This window comes from Mirounga leonina, unplaced genomic scaffold (genome assembly GCF_011800145.1).
Source record: "Mirounga leonina isolate KUSES-001 unplaced genomic scaffold, KU_Mleo_1.0 Mir_54, whole genome shotgun sequence".
NCBI lineage: Eukaryota > Metazoa > Chordata > Mammalia > Carnivora > Phocidae > Mirounga > Mirounga leonina.
In genome coordinates this window covers 9,846,767-9,869,344 of record NW_023270812.1, presented here as the reverse complement: position 1 = coordinate 9,869,344, position 22,578 = coordinate 9,846,767, and the positions used below count along the sequence as shown (strand labels likewise).

The 22,578-nt window shown below is 46.5% G+C and overlaps 1 long non-coding RNA gene across 1 annotated transcript in view; it reads left to right on the top strand.

Annotated features, from left to right (window-relative positions):
* LOC118001817 overlaps positions 1 to 21,555 on the top strand; it is a 35,028-nt gene extending 13,473 nt beyond the window's left edge. The window contains exon 4 of the long non-coding RNA XR_004676848.1: positions 20,611 to 21,555. This is a non-coding gene — a long non-coding RNA (uncharacterized LOC118001817). The remainder of the gene's footprint in view (positions 1 to 20,610) is intronic.
* The last annotated feature ends 1,023 nt before the right edge of the window (positions 21,556 to 22,578 follow it).

Genomic DNA, 22,578 nt, shown 5'->3' with positions numbered 1-22,578 from the left:
GGTGCTTCTGGTCTTCAGGCCACACCTTGAGTCCCCAAAGCAGGGAACCCTCAGAACAAGGGCAAGATGCACTTAGAAAAGGCTTTTCCTAGAAGCAGTGCAGTAGACTGGGCAGTCTCTGAGAACAATGTCATTGACTTCCAAATCCATTTTTTCTCCAAGCGACTGGCATTAGGTCATGGATTTGTCTTGTTGCTAATATCTGTAGTCATTGCTCCATCACAGGTATTTTGCTCTATGTATGGAGAATACTAATTTATTCAATAATTCAACTCATGATCTATTGGGAGGGTAGATATTTGTCATTTTCTATTTTAGTTATTACTATTTTTAAGCAGCATGAGTTTATGATCTTACGGCTCGGGAGAGCAGACCCCCACAGTCACTGGGCTCAGCTCGGGCATTGGCAGGGCTGAATTCCTTGTGGGAACTCCAGGGCAGAGCCCGCTTTCTTATCTCAGTCCACACCCTGGGCTGCCGGCCCTGTCCACCTTCAGAGCTGACGGCACGGCATCGCGTCTCTGCTCTGATGTCTGCTTCGGCCCTCACATCTCCCTCTGACTGTGGTCCTTCTGCCTCCCTCTGATGAGGACCCTGGTGACTGGCAACCGTTTTTAAGTTGGTAAACTGAACTACTCAAACGTCTCTATTATAAGGCGAGAAGCAAGTCCATTTAGTTTTACATTTAGAAAATAATATAAAGTAACTAAACTCTCAGATATGGCACATTCCCCCATTCCTGTTCATTCCTTCTCCTTTTACCTTCCTTAAAGGTTGCTCTACAAATAGCAAATATTTATTCACTTATCTAGGAAATATTTCTTCAGCAGCTGTCCTGCAAAGGGCAGTTTGGAAGACGTAGTGATGAATGACTCATGTCCCCTGGCTTCAGGGTTTCTGTTGGATAGAAGAACTGATAATTACAGTACAAGGCACACCATGATACATTCCTAAGGACAAGGCAGAAAGTTACTTTAAACAAAGCGGCCAAGTTCGTAGGGAAAACACAAAGAAAGCAACAAGGTGGAGAGCACTGTGATTCAGCTCACAGGGAACCCAAGCGGTGGTTGTGTTCGCTTCTGATTGCCATGGTAACAAATGACCACACAGGTGAGGGTTCCAAGCCACAAAGGCCTAGAGATCTGGAGGTCAGAAGTGCTAGAATCTAGGTGTTGGCAGGGCTGCGTTCCATTCCAGAATCAGCTTTCTTGCTTTTTCCAGCCTCTGGAGGTGTCTTAGTTCCTTGGCCCACCCTGCCCTCTGCTTCCACCCTCCCATCTGCTGACTCTGACCCTCCTGCCTCCCCCCAGAATCAAACCCATCTGTATGATTCAGGATAGTCTCCCCATCTCAAGATCCTTAACCTAAACACGGAAGGTAACCCATTCACAGGCTTCAGGGCTCCCCGTGTGGAGCTCTCTGGGTGCCGTTATTCACAGTGGGCTTGTCTATGGGACAGCTGGTCTGTTCTCTTCACAAGTCTGAAGCAAAAGACCAGGAAGGACAATTGCATATTATAGGGACAAAAGAGAATAAAATGTAATGTGTATTTCCAGGCTGAGTCCTGATCTGAAGAAACCAACTGTAAAACATGTTTCTTGGGGCAACTGGAGGATTTTGAATGTGGAATAAGTCATATTTTTGTAGATTACTTTTTGTTAGTATTTTTTGCTCAAGTATTTTTAGGTAAAGTATATGAACCATACATTTCACTGCTAAATATTTCATTTTTTCCCCCTGAAACTTAACATTTTCCTACATAAGAACAGTGCCCATTATGACTGACAGGTGGAGGCTTTCATTCTGCCTTCCCCTAAACCATTAGATTAGGAAGGTCAAAAGCATCTCACTTTATAAGTTAAGGGCTACCTACCCTTCTGTCCATGTTATTTTACTTCCATGAAAAAAATCAGTTACAGCTAAATTGTACCTCTGTTGGACAGGGCATTGATGTTTAGCTATTAATTTTAATTAATTAATTTTAATTTTAACAAAGAGCATTAGCTGCTGACCTCTTCATACGAAGCTTTTAAATACCAAAAGTACTCCGTTCGTGACTCAGACATACCTTGTTTACCAGACAGGGATTTGGGGTTTGTGACCTAGAGCCTTGGTCAATGAGTACTTGATCATGAATAGAGTCAACATAATTTTTGTGTGCCTTGAAAGCAGGAATTAAAAAGAGGTCTTAAGTTAATTGTAAATTAGGGCAAATTCTGCTTCTTGATTGTTTTTTCTCATGTGAAAACTTTATTTACTTCTGAAGGGAAAGATACTCAGATACATTATTGGTTCAAAGCAAGCAAACAAACAGCATCAACAAAAGACTTTGGTGCTCTGGTTCTGCTTAGGATGCAGAAAGTCATAAAGAAAATGTTCTTGAGAATGAGAAAAAGCCAGGTGAGCTACAAAGTCATACCTCTCCTTGAACCCATCAGAGAGTAAGGCAACCAGGGAGCTTTATCCTAAAGGATGACAAGCGCCTTCGAGGAGGGCTGGGACATGATCTATTTCACCTGTGGCAGAGAACAGGTGGAAGAAACAGTCATGGAAGTGGGTAAAAACAAAACAGCTGAGTGTGGGCTTCTGCACCAGTTTAGAATCTGGGGGCCCCAGGCATACGGGAGCCCACACTCCTTGCATCTCCTCTCCATGGGCCTTCCCTGGAGGTATGTGAGAAAGATCGGGGCCAGGGCATGACTGGAGGGAGACCCAACCCAGCTGCTAGACTTCTCTCACAGGATGCAAAGGCCTAAGACCATGGGAGGAGCCTCATGCTCCCTCCAATGCTCAGGACCATGGAGGGATCCTGTCTGTGGGGCAGCTAAAGGCTAGCTGCTGTGAAGGGGTCAGGAATCCCTCCCTGCTCCCTGTACTTCTAGATATTACCAATAAGAATTGGAAATTGAAATTAAGTTATATGCAATAGCCTGCAAAGACTGTAACACACAGGGATAAATCTAACAAAATCTATGCCAAGTTTATATACTGAAAACTATAAAATACTGCTGGGGAAAAAAACACTGCTGAAAGATTAAAGAAGACGTAAATTAATAGAGACATACCATATTCATGGACCAGAAGACTCAATATTATTAAGGTGTTCATTTTCCAAATTGATTTTGCTAGTCAATGCAGTGCCAACTGAAGTCCCACCAGATTGTTTTCCCTTTTATTTTTAGAGCAGTTTTAGGATCACAGAAAATTGAGCAGAAAGCACAGAGATTTCCCAAATAGTCCCTGGCCCCACTAATGCACATCCTCTCCCACTATCACTGTCTCCCTCCAGAGTGGTACATTTGTTACAGTCGATGAACATACATTGACACATCACAGTCACCCAAAGCCAAAGTTTGCATGAAGGATAGAGCATGGTGCTGTTTGGACGATGCATGATGACATCCATCCATCATTACGATATCTTACAAAGTAGTTCCACTGCCCTGAAAATCCTCTGTGCTCCTCTGAATTTATTTCACCTTTTTCGCTCTGTGACCTCTGCTTCAGGTTCATCATCTGTTAGTGCAGATAAGATTTGTGTCTACTTCATAGTTGTGAGATTAAATTAGGAAATACTGAGCGAAAGTTTGGCTAACTGCCCGCACACAGTGAGCACGCTGTAAATGCTCGCTGTTAGGATGATCTGCATTGTCATGGAAGAAAAACGTCACGAAGCATCTTAATTAGGCTAATTAAGTTGTCTTACATAAAAGAGCAAGCTGTTTTCAAATACGCTGGCAAGATCTATTTACGATGAAACATTTTAATGGGGACATTATAAATAAATTCTGCTCTTTAAGGCATCATGGAAACGCTTTGGCTCCACAGTGCTTTTCCAGCTTCTAGTTCCTTTGATTATGTGTGCTTGGAAGTAATAAGTGTATATTTAGAAAACATATGATTCATGGTTTTCATTAATTTAGACTGTCCTTTACTTATTTAAAGATTTTATTTATTTGAGAGAGAGAGAGCTCATGAGTGGTGGGGAAAGGGACAGAGGGAGAGGGAGACGCAGACTCCCTGCTGAGCAGAGAGCCCAACATGGGGCTTGATCCCAGGACCCTGGGATCATGACCTGAGCTGAAGGCAGGTGCTTAACCGATTGAGCCACCCAGGTGCCCCTGTCATTATTTAAATATCTACTTATCAGCTACCTATCGTCATCATCAACTTGTTTCTATTATCTATTTATCAATCAGTCATTCTATCTATCTTTTATCTACCTATCCGCAGTATGTAATTTTGAGATTGTGCGTATATATGTATGTGTATGTGGTAGAATATAGTTTGTTTGAAATGCTTCCTGCTGTAATTTCCCTTCTCAGTTTTGGAGGAATTTCTCTCTATTACCTTTTGCTGCTATGACCAGGCATGGGGAAGGCGAGGAAGAATACAGCCAGGGAAAGAGGAAAGAGGATGTATGCCCTAAAAGAACTCCTACCAGGAAGTGTAAAGCCCTTGTTCTGTAGGAAGATGCTCCTGTAAGGAGGTGCAGAGAAGGGCAAGAGCATGAGCTCAAGGCACTATGTTCTCATTTTCCTCAGAGTTGATTTTTTTTTTTTTTGGCAGAGGTGGGGGAGGAGTGATGGTTGTTAGAAACATGAAAGAAGTTTAAAGGTAAATTCGAGTGAGAGGTGTGGTCCTCACTTCTACCGGCCAGGCCTAGAAAGTCCACCTGCTTCTTTAGAGATGCACAGTGGTCGTGACCTCCATGGATCCAACATAGCTGAGGAAGGATCCTGAGGAAACGAGTCTGTGATGGGGCTTCTGGTTTTGGCTGCTTGGAACTGGGATTCTGAAATGAAGACCTGCCTTTGAGGGAGTTTCATAGGAGTGCTCTCGGGGTCCATACTTGTGGGGAGTGAGGGGAGAGACTGGGCAGAAGGAGCAGTGTGCACATAGGTAGCCACAGCAAAGGCCTTGTCAATCCTAATCAAGAGGGCAGGGACCAGGTCATTATACCCCAACACTGGTACCCCCCCCAGAAGGGGACGAGCTCTTGGGTGAAGGGGATCTCCTAGCTGAGGGCAGTGACTTGCAGGGATTTGATTCCCCTGCCACTGGAAGGGCTGTGCTCCCGTCTTGCAGGGGTGAGGCTGGAGAGCTGGGAGGCATACCCCAGTGTCTGCAGTCAGACTGTTGGTATCGCTGTGGTTCCAAGGAGGCCTTTCATCATAGAAGTAACACTCCCAACTGTGTGGCATGGTCCAGCTCCAAGGAAGAGAGAGCATCTGGCCAGAGGAGTTCAGTGGTCAGGACTCTAGTGTGACAGAAAGGGCCAAGAAAAGGTTTTAGTCTAGAAGGGAGGGGGAAAGAAGAAAGAATGTCCCAAATTTCAAATAAAAGTTCATAAAAATTAACATGGGAGTCAGGATGGAATGTCATGGCTGCGGGAGCCTGGAGAAGGGAGTTAAGGCAGCAGCCCAAATACCAGACCTGCTTTCAGGATCGAGAAGGGAGGGAGACAATACCAGGTGGAGGGAACGTGTCAGATCCCACAACAGAAGCACACCCGTGAGAAAGCACACTGGTGTGGATTCACCACACTGTGCCTCTAAGACAACCGTCCTTGTTTCATTGCCTTGCAGAGAGATGTCTATGAGCTTGGTATAGCTTCTTTCTTGTACACGTATTGAGAGAGATGTTTTATACTCTGGACCAGTGATGTCATTCTTTGGGTGAGATATTTCAAAAATTGTGGTAAAATACACATAAAATTTACCGTCTTAGCCATTTTTAACTGTACAGTTCAGTGGCTTTAAGTTCATCCACACTGTTGTGCAACCATCACCACTGACCATCCAGAAAACATCTTTTATTTTGCAAAACTGAGGCTCTGTACCCATAAGCAATAACTCTCCATGTCCCCTTCCTTCAGTCCCTCCCCTCCCCCCATAGAAATAGACACCCTCTACTTTCCGTCTCTATGATTTTGACTACTCCAGGTGCCTCATATAAGTGGGATCCTACAGGATTTGACTTTTGTGACTGGCTTATTTCACTGAGCATAACGTCCTCAAGGTCCATCCGTGTTGTAGCAGGTGTCAGAATGTCCTTCTTTTCTAAGGCTAAATCAGATTGTATGTATAAACCACATTTTGTTTATTCATCTGCTGATGGACACTTCTTGTTTGCATCTTTGGACTATTGTGAATAATGTGTCTTTGAACATGAGTGTACAAATATTTGTTCCAATTTCTGCTTTCACTTTTTTTTGTGTATATACCCAGAAGTAGAATTGCTGGGCCACATGGTGTTTCTATGTTTCATTTTTTGAGGAAACTCCACAGCAGCTGCCCTGTTTTATATTTCTAACCAAAGGTTCCACAGTCTCCACATCCTTGCTGACATTTGTTATATTCTGGGGTTTTTTTGACAGTAGCTTTCCTAATGGATGTGAAGTGGCATCCCATGGGCGTTGGTCTGCATTTCCATAATGGTTGGTGACGTTGAGCATCTTTTCATGTGCTTATTGACCGTTCGGAGATCTTTTTTGGAAAAATGTCTATGCAAGTCCTTTGCCCATTTTTGATCAGATTATTGTTGCTGTTGTTGAGTTGTGGGAATTCTTTGAACATTCTGGGTATTATCCTCTTATCTGATGTAGGATTTGCAGATATTTCTCCCATCCAGTGGGTTGCCTTTTCACTCTGTTGATTGTGGCCTTTGGTCCTCAGCAGTTTTCCATTTTGAGTAGTCCAATATATGTATTTTTCCTCTGCTGCTGTTTTTTTGGTGTCCTATCCAAGGAGACATTGCCAAATTTAATGTTATAAAGCTCTTCCCTGTTTTCTTCTAAGGGTTTTATACTTTTAGGCTTTATGTTTAGGTCTTTGATTTAAGTCAGTGTTTGTATATGGTGTAAAATAAGGCTCCAGCTTCTTCCTTCTATGTGTGTGTCTTCAATCCTTGATCTTCCTTCCAAGGACAAGGGCTCAGAGTCTCCGTGGTGTTAGCACAGAGCTGGGGACACAGTGGGGTCTCGACCCCTGCTCTCTGGGCTCATTGTATGCCACAGGATTTAATATTTCAAACATGATGAAGATGTGGCTTGTTGTTGTAGTCCTCATGCCCTCCAACGTTTCTCAGAACACACAGAGAACTCTATATCAATTTTTAGATTACAAATATGAACTGCATATCGACTTAGAGTTGATTTGGAGGAGGAAGAGAAAGCTGTGGAAAAATGTTCCAGTGATTCCAGCCAGTTCATAAAATTTACATCTGTTTTCCTCAGTAAAACTTAAAATACCCACCAACCTAGAAAATTTGCCAAAAAAGAACATTTATTTATGTCCTAAGTGTTATTTAATGACTCATTGTTATATTTGTCTTGATTCATTCTTTTAGGTTAATTCCATTTTTCTTTAGTTTCTACTCAAGATTATTGATAAGAAAAGCAGGACAATTGGGGGACAGTCATGTCAGGGCGCTGGTCATTGCTGCTGGGAGATCTCATTTGCAGGGTCCAGAGTCTCCCCCACTCCACCCCCACCCCGGGGTGAAGCCCAGCCAAGTCCGGGGTCTCTTTGTTCATGGCATTATCTAAAAACAAGAGTTAGAGTTACTGCCTGTTAGAAGTGGTGGCTCCGCGCAGACCCAGCTCCCTGGACGCCGCCGTCCCAGCCTGTCCAGTCCGTACCCTCCCTGCTTCCCCACCCCCAGCCAGCACGTGCACACCCTCCTTTCTGTGGTCCCACCTGGAACCCCCAGCCCGATCTCTCCATTCATTTGGAGAACCTGCTGCTGTTCTCACTTTGAAATGGATTCCTGACCATGGGGTCAGCTGAGTTCTTAAAAGGATTTTAAAGGCTCTCTTTCTTCATTTGTGGGGAAACACCCCCTGAATTGCAGCCATGTGGGTGGAACCTGAAGCATGCTCGTTTCCTGTTAGAGGCCACATGGGGAAGGAAGCTCTCAGCCCGACGAGCACTTCGGCCCATTGGGGTATGAAGTTGTGGTCAGCAGGCTTGTGGGGGCCAGGCAGCAGAGGACCCTAACGCATGACGCTTTGGCTTCTAGCTGTCTTAATGGGACAGGTCTGAGCACACGTGCAGGCCCATGCGTGTGCTTGCACATACACACACACATACACAGAAAGGATTGAGTTGGAGCCAAATCAAATACTCAATTTCACTTCAAATGTCATGAGGAAATGTGTCCCTGGAGCGTCTTATAAAGCGAAAATCCCAAGTTCTAGCTGCTGACCTAGGACAGGACTCCCTGGCTGGACAGAGCATGGGTGGCATGAGTCACTGTGCAAAGTGGGCCGTTCTGTACTCAGTAGCCGAGGGGCAGAGAATTGTGCTGGTTCCCATTTTGCTTTTGGTCGAGATCACCAGTGGTTCATCATTCGTCCACGCACTGCTCTTCCTGATTTATTTATTCATTTACTTGTTTTCTATAGACATTCGTATTCACAACACATAGAATATATGTGCCAGTTTGTCCTGGATTTGTTGATGTGTGTGTATAGGTTTACACACCCACACACACCCACACACCCACATACCCCCCCCCCCCCCGAGATGGAGTTGTTGAAAGGAATCCACAGAGAGTGTGAATGTTCAGTTTGAGGGGAGAGTGACATGCTATTTCCTAAATCAGTGTTTGTACAAAGTAAGGAATGATGGTTTTAGGTCACAACCACCCCATCCGGAGGAGCCCATGTGCTTGTGACTCCACACTCACCCAGTATCTGTCAGCAGGTTGCCGCTCTGCAGGGCAGGGCCTTGTGGGGTTTCTCCTTACACAATTTATGTCTTAGGAGGGCAACATAGGAGCATACGTGACATTTAAAAGTTTGCTTCTTTCCTCACCTGACCACCTAATAGCCTCCTGAGACATAGTTTGACTTTGATTTCCGAGTACTTCCCATGGAGTAACCCAAGACGTTCTGTTTAAAGTTTCGTAATGAGACGTAGTCCATTTATATCCACTTTAAGGCGTACTGTCATCTTCCCATTCAGTTCAGGGCAGTCCTTTTTTAAGGTAAACACCTTAGACCCGGGCCCTTCAGGAACCTTATGATGGGGCATGGTTATGAGGGCAATGTGTGGAGGACAAGCGGGACTCTGCTGTTACAGAAGAATTCTTACCTTATTTTAAAATCTCAGCCAAAGCCTTTTAATCCTCCGTCATCCCTATTCGGAAGAGGCATATGTATCGACAGCAGTATTTTTTAAGAGGTACTGCAAGTGTTCTTCTAGGCTTGGTGCTTGTAGACCTCAATGGAAAAACTGCTACGCTTTTGTGTGAAGTCTCCTTTTCCTTGTGGAAGCCATCAGTTTGGATGAAAACCCGAGGAGCCGCAGACAAACCAAGACCTCTATCCATGGTACTAAACCCCTCCTTCTCACAGGCGCAGAGCTCTGTGGGCATTCCCTACCTAGTCAACCAGCAGTTCTCTTGAATTTTTCTTTTTATCATCTTTTCCTCTCCCAATTCTGCTGCCGAGGATCTAGCCCAGGCCCCCAGCACCTTCCTGAAATGCCCATCCCTTTGGCTGAGTGCCTGTGTAACCATGGGGTGGAGCATCCAAGCAGTTGCGTGAGAATTTCTCCTTTCATGCCCTGGACTGTTTCCCCAATTAATTGGTATCTGCAGATCTGAAGTTACAGGTGGGATGATACAGTTTTGGTAGAGTGGATTGGTTTGGACTTAGGTTGCAATAGTATTTGAATCCTAAGGGTGTTGTTATACGTTAGCAACTGTAAGTCCGGATAGGCTAAAAGCTGTAACAAATTATCCCAGTAGCTCAGCAGTTTGAAGAAGTAAATATTCACCTCTTCTCACATCCCATCCAAGGAAGTATCTGTGGGCAGGCTTGCCATGCAGTGAGCTGGGGCCGGGCTCCCCCGGGGGGCTGCCCTGCCATGTCCTTGTGCTCCCCACAGGCCCCACCGGGGCCCCCACATCAGTTAGAAGGGAAATGATGGAGGTGAACACTTTTCTGGATTATATGGAATGGTGACAGCAGAATAATCTTTAAACTCTTGTTTCATGTGATTTTTTAAAAAGGTTTTATTTATTTATTTGAGAGAGAGAGAGAACGAGACAGGGGAATTGGCAGGCAGAGGGAGAAGCAGACTCCCAGCTGAGCAGGGAGCCCGACGTGGGGCTCGATCCCAGGACCTCTGGGATCATGACCTGAGCTGAAGGCAGACGCTTCACTGACTGAGCTGCCCAGGTGCCCCAGGTTTCATGTGATTTTTGGTCCGTTTCTTTAATCATGCACACAAAACAGTGCTTTCCTTGGGGTTTTTCTTCTCCCCTTTGTCGTACCAGAGAGTAGCATCTCATAGATGCTGGGTAAGATATTTCTAGCTTTGGAGGATTCGTGAGAAAGCATTAGCGCATATTGCTGAGATAGTCTCCTGCAGCTTCAGTGAATAATAATGAGCAGTTTAAAAGGAAGATATTTGTCTTTGCTCTACTGTGCCTTAACATGAAAGAGCTCATATGATTTCTAGATTACACTTTAAAAACATTGTCTCTTTGTTCTTTCCTGATTAATATAGCCAACACTTAAAAAGGGTTCTTGATTATAATTGGTTTTGTAGATAGTCTTTTTAAGAAGCATAATGTCTTCTATGTGGTGTCTCAGATGATCTGGTACAAAAAAATTTAGGCATAAAACCATACATATCTTTGAAAAGCATTAAATATATTTTATGTTGTTTATTGCAAGATGTATGTACATCAGTAATATGAAGTTGATCAGTAACAATCAACCAATCAAAAATTACTTATTTAGTGCCTGTCACATGCCAGAGAGAATACAAGGGACCAGGCATTGCTAAACTTTGAGGTGGAAGACAGTCTGACCTCGATGTCCGACATAAATATGCTAGAGGAAGGTGAGGGGAAAGTCTAGTCTCTCTCCAATGGTATTACTCCATAATGTCTTCTAAATTACATTGTAATTTTAATATACTTCCTCTGGGGAAAAAACAGTAATGCCCAGAGTTTTCTTCACGGGGAAGGTAAATGCTGCTAATACCATTTGCACAGGTTGACTTGGGTCCCCCCGCAAGGTATCTTGTAGTTCTCTGAATGTGACCTTATTTGGAAAGAGAGACTTCACGGATAGAAACAAGTTGAGATGAGGTCTGTAGGGTAGGCCTTCATCAAATATGACAGCTCTAGGGGAGGAGGAGGGGAGGAGCATGGACACATGGAGGGGACAGCGTGAGCCGAGGGAGGCAGAAGCCAGGCGATGTGTCTGTCAGCTCAGGGCCGGTGCGCTCGCCAGCGACACCAGGAGCTGCAGGAGACGAGGGAGGATTCTCCCCTGGAGGTTTCAGAGGGAGCATGGACCTGCTAGCACCTTGATTTTGAACTTCTCTCCTGCACAACTGTGAGATAAGAATGTGTGTCGTTTTAAGCTCCCCGGTTTGTGGTACTTTGTTACGGCAGCCCTAGGATTCCGATACAGAGTGTTCTAAATGAGCTTGGGGAACAAATGACAGCATGTAGCATGAATTTCCTGTAATTTTATTAGAGTCAAACAAGATCAAATCTGGAGTCTGAACAGAATTACTTCATAGGTTCAGGTGGTTCTAGGAAGCCCGTGGTGAGGTGGTGACCTGAGGTTTGGCCAGGAGGAGCGTGAGTCGGGGAGGGTCCCCTTTGTCAGGATGCCTGGTCGCGCATTTCTGCTGTGGGACCTTTCCCTCCACCCCTGGACTATAAACAGGACCCAGAGAACACAGAGATGCAGGAGGGCCACATGATTTACTGTGGGTTATGAAAATAAAATCCATGAGACTGTTTTTTTTCTCTGAATGGTCAAAGTTACTAAAAACATTTTTTTAAAGTAAACTCTACACCAAACGTGGGGTTTGAACTCACAACCCCGAGATCAAAAGTTGCACGCTCTATGGACTAAGCCAGCCAGGGGCCCCATAAAGGTATTTTCAGTTAGGGAGGGAGTTTTCTGACTTTTATAGGAAATCCTCTTTGGGCACAGTTCTGTTTTGAATGGGATCGTTGAATTTATAACCCATCAAACACTCCTTGACATATCTCTCCGTGAAGTGATGGTGAAGCTCAAAGATGGACGGCACAAGACACTGTGAAATTGATCTGCCCATGGTGTGGCCTGAAAACATGCAAATGACTAGGGTCTTCTGAGGTCTTTTAAGTTCTTAGCTTAAAATTATTCATGAAACGAGGTGTGAAGTTGCAGGAACAGGGCCTCGGACCTGCCTGAGAAGGCGCTAGAAGCAGACCATCTATTTACCGCCGAGTGGGGCAGGATGGGCACGCAGGAGGAGGATCCCAGGAGAGGAAGGTAGAGGATGCCACCTCTCTGGACGAGAGTCTCAAGGGGACGCCTGTCCACACTGCATACCTGGGAAGCCACCTGAGGAAGTGGTGTTTACGCTGGGAACTGACAGGAGGGCAGAGGGGGTTGGGGGTGGCTTGCAAATATCTGGGAGGCCTGATTGTTGCCGGAATCCTCCAAGCTTCCAAGATGGGATCATAACAAGGTTGTATGGGAAGTCCCCTCTGGAGAAGTCAGGCTCTGCAGGGAACCGGCCACTATTGTTCTGCGTCATCATTAACATTCTGAACGAGACCCTGAAATATCCACCCGTGACTCTGGAATCACTAGAGAAAAAATCCATTATGTTCAATGTAGTTTTCTTGTTAAGTAAATTTTATTTCTTGAGAGCGATTATTTCAGGAGTATATGTGGTAATTTGATTCAGGAGAACATGAGATTAACCAGGACTCTTCATCCCTTGACCACACAACGGGAGCCGAAAGCAGACTGCACTCACATTTGCCAAAATGCTGCTTTAGACCTTTTAAAAGGTCAAGAATGCCTTCTTTTTATCAAAGGATTAGAAATAATTTTTATACATATACAACTTTTTAAAAAAGGAGTGAGTATTGATTCTAGCATGCTAAGACTGTTGTGCTTTCAGGGGCTGAAGGTTCATGCAAACATTCCCCAGTTTCAGCGCCAAGTGCTGTGGGTTTCAGTTTGGGGTTTGGAGGCATTTACAGAGGGTCTGCTTCTCGATCACAGACTCGTGCTGGACCTGGGCTGTAGGTGCTTCCACCAGCAGCACCGAAATGCAGGTCGAATACAAAGCATCAGGACGTTTCCACAATGGTTTGTTTCCATTTACAACAAGAATGACAATTATTGTGTGGATGCAGGTAATCATTCTGTGTCCGGGAGCTGCTGGACTAGGGGAAGGGGCTCCTCCGGCCGGTGAGCAGGCCTGCACACGCGCCGGGCAGGAGGGGTACTGGCTGCCTGAGGGCAGGGTGAGTGAGTCCGGCCGCACTGGCCGGGGTGCAGGAGACACACAGGACGGGCCAGGAAGCCACTCCTCGCACGCAAGTGCCGAGGCACATCGTCCGAAGTGACCTGGTGAAGACGATGTTCAGCCCACCGCCCTGTCCCCGTGGACAGCGGGCGTGGTGACCTCGCTTCTCCATCCAGGTCTGTCACCGTGGTGCACAGTGTGAGGCCCCCGTCACGAATCCTCCCACTGCTCCTGTTCACACTGTGCAGTTTGGAGTGGCTGGTCTGCTTCACTGCCAAGTTCAGGTATATTGGGGAGTCTGTGTGGGGCTCTCACAGAGGCCGTCTCTGAACCGTGTGGCCTGGGCCCCGGCTGTGTTGGCAAATGCGCGGCCGTCGTCGGAACCGTGGGTACCGTCTGTCCGTTCTCGCGGCTCGAGATGGTTATGTTCTGTAAAGTTGCCACGATTGCTGAATTAGCAAATACTGGACCACTGCCCCTAAGGGAGATACAGGGTGAGGTCGCTGTGAGTCTCTGGTCACGACATCGTCATCAGCAGACCGATATGCAGCCTCGCTTTGTTTGGGTGTCTGTTTAGCAACCTCTGACTTAACATAGGCGGTTGAAACTGCTCTCAGTGACACCGGTGTGTCCCCCTCCCAGGACACTCACACAGCAGGTGTGTTTGCAGGACCTCCGCATCTCCCTGACTTCGCTGTCTTCGGAGTGCTGGCCCTGGGCAAGCCGTTCTGTCTGAAACGCTCAGCTGCACGTGTCCCAGGCTGCCTGTTCTGTCCAGCTAGCCCAGGGAAGAAGCGTCCTCCTAGACTGGTGCTGGGTTGTTAGCGGTCTGATGTCGTGTGCAGACACTTGGTGCACTGTGTCTTGGTCATTATTATGTATATCGGTGATCACCATTGCCACAACAAAGCCACGGTGAGCGTCCCCACATGCGCCCCTTTATGGACCTGCGCACATGGATAAGCATTCAGGAGTGAGGTTTCTGGGTCATGGCTGTGCGTGTTTTTAGCCTGAGTAAACATTGCCCGAACACTGTCCAGCAGGGCTGTGCCCGTCCACACCCCACGGCTGTGCGTGAAGTCCTGGGTCCCACGTTTCCGCTGGCCCTTGGCACTGTCCAGCACTCCAACTCGGCCAGTCTGGCGAGTGTCCAGTAATGTCCTGTTGCTATTTCAATTTGGACCTCTCTAATTACTAACAACTTTATCTCTTCCTAGGCTTGATATCCACTTGGGTTTTCCCTTCTGAGCATTGCCTAGTCATATTCTTTTGCCCATTTCTGTATTTGAATTCTTGTCATTTTCTGTGGATTTGTAGGCTGTCCTTATTTATTCCTCACGTTGGTCCCTTGTTGATTTTAAAAATTACAAATCTCACTCTTAATATAGCTACTATATAGTCACCTTGTCCTGCAGTGAATACAAAGCCTAAATTTGATATTATCAAAACTACATTTTTTGTTTTGCCTTATGGTTTGAGCTTTGGGAATTTCCTCATTTAAACAAATGTCTTCATTCTTTAGTCACAGAAATATGCTCCTCTCAGGCAGACGATAGACTCACCTATCTTCTTTGAAGGCTACAGCTTAATTTTCCAGTTGCGGTTCTTTGGCCTCCTGGGGCTCCTCCTGGCACACTGGGGTCAGGACTCTCCACCTCTCTTCATGCAGTGATCCAGTTTCCCCAAAACCATGGGCTAGAGATCAGATTAAAGTGGATGCTTTAATGCCTGGGGTCAGGCACACAGTGATGTATCTGGAGGGAGTTCAGCAAGCTTGCCGACCGCAGTGTGGGTCTGACTCCGGGGAGGAGAGGGCAGGAGAGGATAAGCATGGAGAGAGCCCCAGCCCGGGACCCCCATTTTTTTTAAGATGTATTTTAGAGAGAGAGAGAAAGAGCAGATGTAATTTTAAAAGCGTGTTCAGAGAAGGCCTCAGGAAGATGCCTCTGAATAAGGACTGGAGAACATGAGTACGTGAACCCTGCTTCTCCCCAGGGGGATCATTCCAGGCAGAGGCAGGAGAGCGCTGGCCCCTTTGAGGCTGGGAGAAACCGCGAGGAGGCCATCGTGACTGGCGGAGGGGGAGTGTGGGGAGAACGCTGAGGTGAGGTCATGAAGGTAATGGGGACCGGATTGCGTGGGGCCTTCTGGAGCCCTGTAGGGCCAGGGCGGCTGCTCGGTGAATGGAAACCACTGGCTTTGTGTGATGTCCCACCCGTGTTCTCCCTGGGTCGCCCTGGCCGCCGTGCTGGGAGGGGAGATGTCTGTAATCCTACACAAGAGGCCGTGACTGCTTGGACCAGAGGGGGAGGTAGCGAGGGAAGTGGTAAGTGGTCTGACTACGGGCATGTGTGGAGTAACTAGAGCCGAGAGCATTTTCTGCGAGATTGGGTGTGGGTGTCGGAGGAGTTCAGTGCAGAAAGCTGAGTGAGGGGGGTTTTAGGAAGCAGGGAACGACCTGGGTGCTGAGCAAGGGGGTGGGGGGGTCAGAGGATGGACCGTCACGCCGAGCAGTGCAGAACTCAGCTCTGGTGGGGGGCTAAGTTCTAGGGTGCTGGGAGGAGGGAAGTTGAAGACGATGGTCAGCAAAAGGGGCTAAGAAATGGAGACAGGCAGCAGAGGGGACTGTTCGGGGCTCCTGTGATTCTCTAGCAGGCAGATCGTGTCTCGGGGAAGCAAGTGAACTTGTCCAGGAACACCTGGCGAGAGCCACACTCAGGAGCCGGGTCGTTGACCCCGCCCACAGCCTCTGTGGGACCTTGTGCAGGTTTGCTCACTGTGAATGATCATTCTTTTGATGGTAGTTTTCGTTGGTTTTTTTGTGGGGATTTTGCAAAGTGAACTTGTCCCAGGCAAACTTAACCTGTCATTAGGCCCCAAATTTGCAAGCCTGTTAGTGTTTCTTCATGAAAGGTCGTGTCAGAGCAGGTGATACGACCTCCTATCGCATTGTCCTCCAGTCGGGTGTGCCCGGATGTGCATTAGGCCCACAGGGGACGGCTTCACACCAGTTTAAAATCCCGGTGCCACGGCGCTTAGCCAGTTTCTTCTCTGAAATCTTCATCTCTTCCTTGGGACTGCTCCTGCCCCTTGAGGGTGACAGGCCCGGGTTATGTGCATTCACTGACGGCCACAGACCAGGAGGGAGGGGGCCCCGTCGCCGCAGGGGGGTTGGACTTGGGCTGGGCCAGAAGACGGGGGGCACCCCTCCTGCACACACTTTGAGACCGCAGCGGAGTTGGCTCTTCCAGAAGAGGAGCCATGGACAGAACCAGGGGAAAAATGAAGTTACTAGACAAGATTTATGTACATTTCCACCAGCAATAGAATGAAACTCATTTTGGGCGCCTGGGTGGCTCAGTTGGTTGAGCGACTGCCTTTGGCTCAGGTCATGATCCTGGAGTCCCGGGATCGAGTCCCGCATCGGGCTCCCTGCTCGGCAGGGAGTCTGCTTCTCCCTCTGACCCTCCCCCCTCTCATGTGCTCTCTCTCTCTCATTCTCTCTCTCAAATAAAAATAAATAAAAAATCTTAAAAAGAAAAAAAAAAAGAAACTCATTTTTAAATTGCAGCAAAGGGGTCCAAGGTGCTGCTTCTGGGACATAATTGTCTCCACGCATCTTTCTACACCACAGCCTGTGCAGATTTGCACATCAAACAATAGTCCCGCGAAAGGTGGATTAAGTCCGGGGGACAAGCCAACGTTTCTGAGGCTCTTCTCAGCCTGTACTGAGCAGGCACGAGAGGCCTGAGGACACCGCTGGGGACCCTGAGCTGCTGACCTGGCGCCTGGGAATTTACAAGACTGTAAATTGGCCGCATTGTAGAGGGAGCAGTGGGGAAGGAGAATTTCTTTTTAATAATAGTATCTCAGGAAGGGAGAGGGAAAAGGTAAGCCTGCTGTCTTGGCTGCTGGACCTGAGAGTGTGTTTTCTGTTGCGGTAGCATTAGGAAATGCTTTCTCTTTGATTAAAATCCAAGTATCTAGGGATGTTTTATCTCGTAGCTTCAGGCCAGACATCTGATTAGGGCAGGTGTGCAGTTCACTCGTGTTCAAAGGGAATAACTCGTGATCTCCCCACCAGGCTGCATAGAATGCTTCAGATCTTTGATAGAATTTAAAAACTCAATGGGTAATAATAGTACAAGGGTTAAAACAAACACATTTATGTAGACAGAAATGTAAACATAGGTAATGCCTTGACCTTTCATTGAACTCCGTGTTGTTATGGGCCTGGGGTCCTTATTTATCTTATAATAGAAACCTTTACTGTGCATTCCCACTTTATTAGCTAATCTATTTCTTTGTCTATGTATTTTTTTCGTCACCTTTATTATTTCACACAGAGGCTGCTTAACTTTAAAAAAACCACTTATGGAAATCAGCAAATGTAATCAACATCTAGAATCATCAGAGACTTTAGAAACTTAACAGAAATTTCCAGTGGAAAATTTTTTAGAGGCTCATGGTTTAGCAATATTATCTGGGTTCCACAAGAATAGTCTAAAAAATGACATTAGCACATTTCGGATGCAATTTCATAGCAGCGTTACATTTAGCCTTCTGCTAACATCTTAAAAGCAATTTTCTGCCATTTCTGCTCATTCCCGAGGGAGTTTCCATTTTTGAATTCAAAAAGGATGGCTTTGAAATACTGCACTGGAAAATGTAGGGACAATTTTCTAGATTTTATGTAAATTGAAACATCACGTGCTCCCCAGCTCTTGGCTTGTGGGGGCTGAACAGCCCAGGAGGTGGGCTGCACCTCTCTTGGGGCTTCTAGTCCTGGAGGTTCCTGTGATAGTCCCAGGTGAGGAACGTGTTTGGGTGGAAACCTGAGTCTGTCAGCGAAGCATTTGTCTCTGGTGGTCTGGTTGCCCGGGCTTGTCCAGGTAATCCCCACCCCTGGACTGCCACAAGCCCAGTCTTCACGTTAACTGCTGGTTTGGTGCTCAGAACCTGGGAGTTGCTCAGTTTGGGGGTTCGCTTGGTGTCGACTCTCCTGTGGGAATAACCTGCCCTTTCCCAGGCCAGTCCCAGCCCCGACCCCCTCCACCCTGAGGAGGAGGCCAGGAGTGATTTCCACCTGTGCTCCCTCCTCCTGGGCCGGCTTCCTCCCCACTCCCTGCAGCTCTGCATTGGTGTGGCCAGGTCCCGGTTGGGACACCTGGTGGGGGTGGGCCCCTCGCTGGCTGGCCAGGTGAGCCTGGGACCGGCTTCTGTTGGCCCAAACAAAACCGTGTCTACAGAAGAAAGGGCGTTTGTTTCTCCGCATCCTGTTACAGGAGTATTTCAGAGCCACGGTGCGCTTAGCTGCAGATCCAAACACTTTTCCTAACACACCTGCGGGCTTGCTTCTTGTCCACGTCACCAGTGGAAGCTTCGTCCTCAAATGTCTCTGATCTTCCTTTTGAAGGATATTTAGTCAAAGCGCAGAATAATTTCTCTGTCTCTGTTTTTGGACATTTTTTTTTTTTAACCTCAATGACTTTGTACAGAGTCTCAGGACCAAAGGGACAGATTTAATACCCAGTATTTAAGGAGTATGGTTAAAAGAAATGACATAAAATCAAAGTAGGTCTTGAAAAGTATTCTAATTGCTCTCATTTCATCCTCTTATATTCATTATTACCTACAGTATATCACTTGGTCGCAGAGATTATCATTTTATTAAATATAACTCTAGCAGTTTAACATTATGGTTACATATGAGTGAACTATTTTGTCTTTGTTAGTAAAAGCGGCTTGTCTCGCTTTCTCTCTTAATAAATGATGAGCTTGGACCCACTGGCTGAACTCTGATGTCATTTTGTCTAGGGAATGTCTCACATTCCCCATTTCAAAGCTGGGGTCCAGATGGACTCCCCTCAGAGGGACACCCTAAAAACAAAAGAGTCAGGCTGCCAGCACAGAACAACATCCCATGGGGCCAGCAGCTGTGCTGTGAGATGGTCCCTCTCTCCTTTGGTCAGGATGTCACCCTTTTCTGAGCACAGAAGACCTTCCCAAGGGCGGGGGAGTGGGGGGAGGGCAGCAAGGAATAAATGCCCTTGTCTTCCTCAATGCAAAAAAAAAAAAAAGACGACCTCCCAAAATCCTAAACTGGGTCTTATTTTTAAATCTTGTTTTATATAAGTCTGTTTTTCTATTTTTTTTCTTACACGAATAAGTTAAAGAGTCACTACAACTAATTACAAGTAATTCACTTCTCTTTTACTGTTTGCTGATGTCTGGGGAAGCATTTTCAAACACATTTTCTGTAATTTCCCCTGAGTTTTTGAGATTACACAACTTTGAGGCCATTGAATAATTACTCCTCCAAACCCTTTTTCTCTTACCAGTTATAAACTATTCACACAGCTAATAAGTAAAAAAAAAAAAAAAAAACATTTAATTTGATTTCTCAAAATATTAAGGTTTTTGTAATTAAATATACTCATTGGTTTAAAATTATATTAATGTATACATAACACTATAAATATATAATATGTTTAGTGTTTAAAAATAAGGTGAATAAAATTAGATTTATTACAACCATATAAACCATTCTCTTCCCTTTACTTTCTGTCTCCTCCTTCCCTTTTTCTATCAAATGTTTTAAATGTCTTTAAAATTAGGCGCACAATTAAATTATTCCAGAGCTGGTAAACACTTAAGCGAAACCATTTAGTGAAGTGCTAATGCCCTTAAATTGCTTTCCTCAGCTTCTGCTGCCCATGGGGACGCTGGTCCCCAAGAGCCCAGAATCTCTCAGTTTCACTGTCTTTTCTGGTGTCCCTAAAACTGACAGTAATCCAACTGCTTTTGTAGAATGCAAGTTTTATTCCTCTTACATTCTTCCTGTTTGCGTTATGAATAGTCTGCAATTTCAGAGCTAAGCAAAGGCATGTTTCCAGTGCCTCTCAAGAAACATTATTTTCCTGGGACAGATGATCAAGGGAAGGGCAGTGACTGGAATTTGAAACGGTCTCAAGCAGCAGGTGCGGGCTCGGCAGACACGTGAAGGGCCGGCACCTCCTTCCTAGAGCTTGTATGCGCCTCCCCCACCCGTTTCCTTCAAACATTTTAAGCAGACCCAGCCCGGATTCAGCAGGTGCGGGGTGGAGCTGGGCTGCCCCCATCCCTGCTCGGTCTCACCGGCCCAGGGCAGACGCTGCCGCCAATTTGTCAAAATCACCAGAAACCTTTCTCCTGGGCTCCTGCTGTGTTGGCCTAATTGCACCCCTGTGAACGCTCATCTAGGCCTCGAATATGTCATCGACTTAAAACTTTTTCTAGAACTCCTGAGGAGTTGGCTTCATTGAAACAGCGATCTGTTTTCCAGGATCTAAATGAGCTCATGACATCAGCGACTGCCAGGACCGCTAGAAACCAAACAGGTAGCTGATTTTTACAGGGGGACCGCATCATCTCTGTGAAGCCGCGGCTCAGGCCCCCCACCCAGACAGGTTGAGGGGTCTCCCCTGCAGCGTGAGAAGGAACCACCAGATCACGTCTTTTAACATTTGCATCTAAAAGTAAGTTTTATTAGTTACTGAGGGAGTATCTTCTGGCATTTAAAAAATGCAGATATTATAAACTGTCCACCGCTTTGAAGAGCTCCCCTCTCAGTCTGAATGCGTAGTGACTTGATCACCTTTTAAAAACACACGTGACAATGCTTTCCTCTGAACAGACAAAATTTTTCCTGATTCCTCTTCTCCTTGAATTTGGATTTCCATCCACCCACCCCTTGGAATATTATCCTAATGTGATATAGATGGATCTTGGCAAAAAAAGTCTTTTATTCATCACCTATATTCTTGTAGTAAGCATCTGTTCATAAGTTGATTTTTAGATTAATTGTAACCACAAGACTCTAGGTGTTAAGTTTCTTTTGAATTATTGTTATAATTATTATTGGTATACAGTTGGGTAAAATGTCTTATAAACTGGAAAATGATCAAATGTAACAAGTACAGTGACTAGGAAATCAGAGCCGCAGAGGAGAGGGCCCCCGCGGGGTTAAGCACCGAGTGCTACCTCGGTTCCAGGCACTTGGCCACTGTGCCCTCCAGCCGTCTGTTGTCCTGCTTCTGAGCTGGGAGACCTGCTCACATCAATAGGTCTGAAAGACGGAAATGAAGAAAGATTTGTTATTGTAAGGTGACTTGGTTTTTCTGAGCTGTATGCCCAAGAGCACCTTGTGATTATTAGGATTATTTTGAAAGCTCTACCAGCTGAAACTTTGAGTAGGTCGCCCTTTGCATTTGCTGAAAGCAAAGATCTAGCACCTGGGGACTTGCTAGAGGAGCCCGAGTGCGATGAGGTTCTAGGGTCTCAACCAAGAGCTCTTTGTGGCCCCGAGGTGTCTGTGCCCACTGCCCTGAAAAGCACAGAGGGAGGAGATTCAGGGGGGAGCGGTGAGCCTTTGTTTTGGAAAAGGGAAGCCAGGCCGTGGAGAGGGAGGGGGAAAGGGAATTGGAGGGAGGAGTGCTTCGGTCCCCTTTAGGAAGGAGTTGGGGATCTGGAAATTACAAATAATTGTTTTAAACATATACTGCCTGTGTGCCCGAGAAGGTCTTCGCACATATGCGTACCCAGTCTGGGGAGCACTGAAGTGGGGGTCTCGGCCGGCTGCAGGGCCAGCGGACGGTAGGGTCTGAGCACAGCCCCCGGGAGAGCGGGCAGGTGACCCCCTGCACTCAGGTTGGCAGAGGTCATTTGGGGCCTATTGGGAGAAGCCCAGTAATGACCTCTTTGGGAACCAGGTTTCGGTGTTGCCAACATAAGCTCCTTTGGGTGCTGCCTAGTAATACCAGACTTGTCTGGTAGTGAGGAACTCGTACGCACACGCCCAGATGTGCCGTGCCAGGTGCCGTGGTTCAGCTTCTGCGTCGTGTCACCCAGCCCCCAGCGGGCTTTCTCCCTCCTGCACCAGGACACGCGAGCAGAAAGAGCCCAGCGGCGCAGCTCCCTGACTCCGGAGTGTTCTTGACTCGATTAGGCCCGTGACAGTGCTCCGAAGGACCTGGCAGGCACGCTTCACTGGTCCACACTTACGGCCTGTTTTACTTACCATGAGACACGGACAGAAAGAGTGTGGCAGACTCGAATTTTCCCATCCCCCAGAATTCTGCTTCGCCAACACTTTGATCTTTGCTTGGCTCATGAAGTCTGCTTGACGAGGAGGCTGATGATTCAGATGTTATTTTCCTTCTGCTGCTTATCACTGTGCAACGAACAAATTAGGGGTTCTTTTTTCACTCTTGCCTGTGTTCTACCCCAGTATCCGGTTGGGCACCCAGTCCTG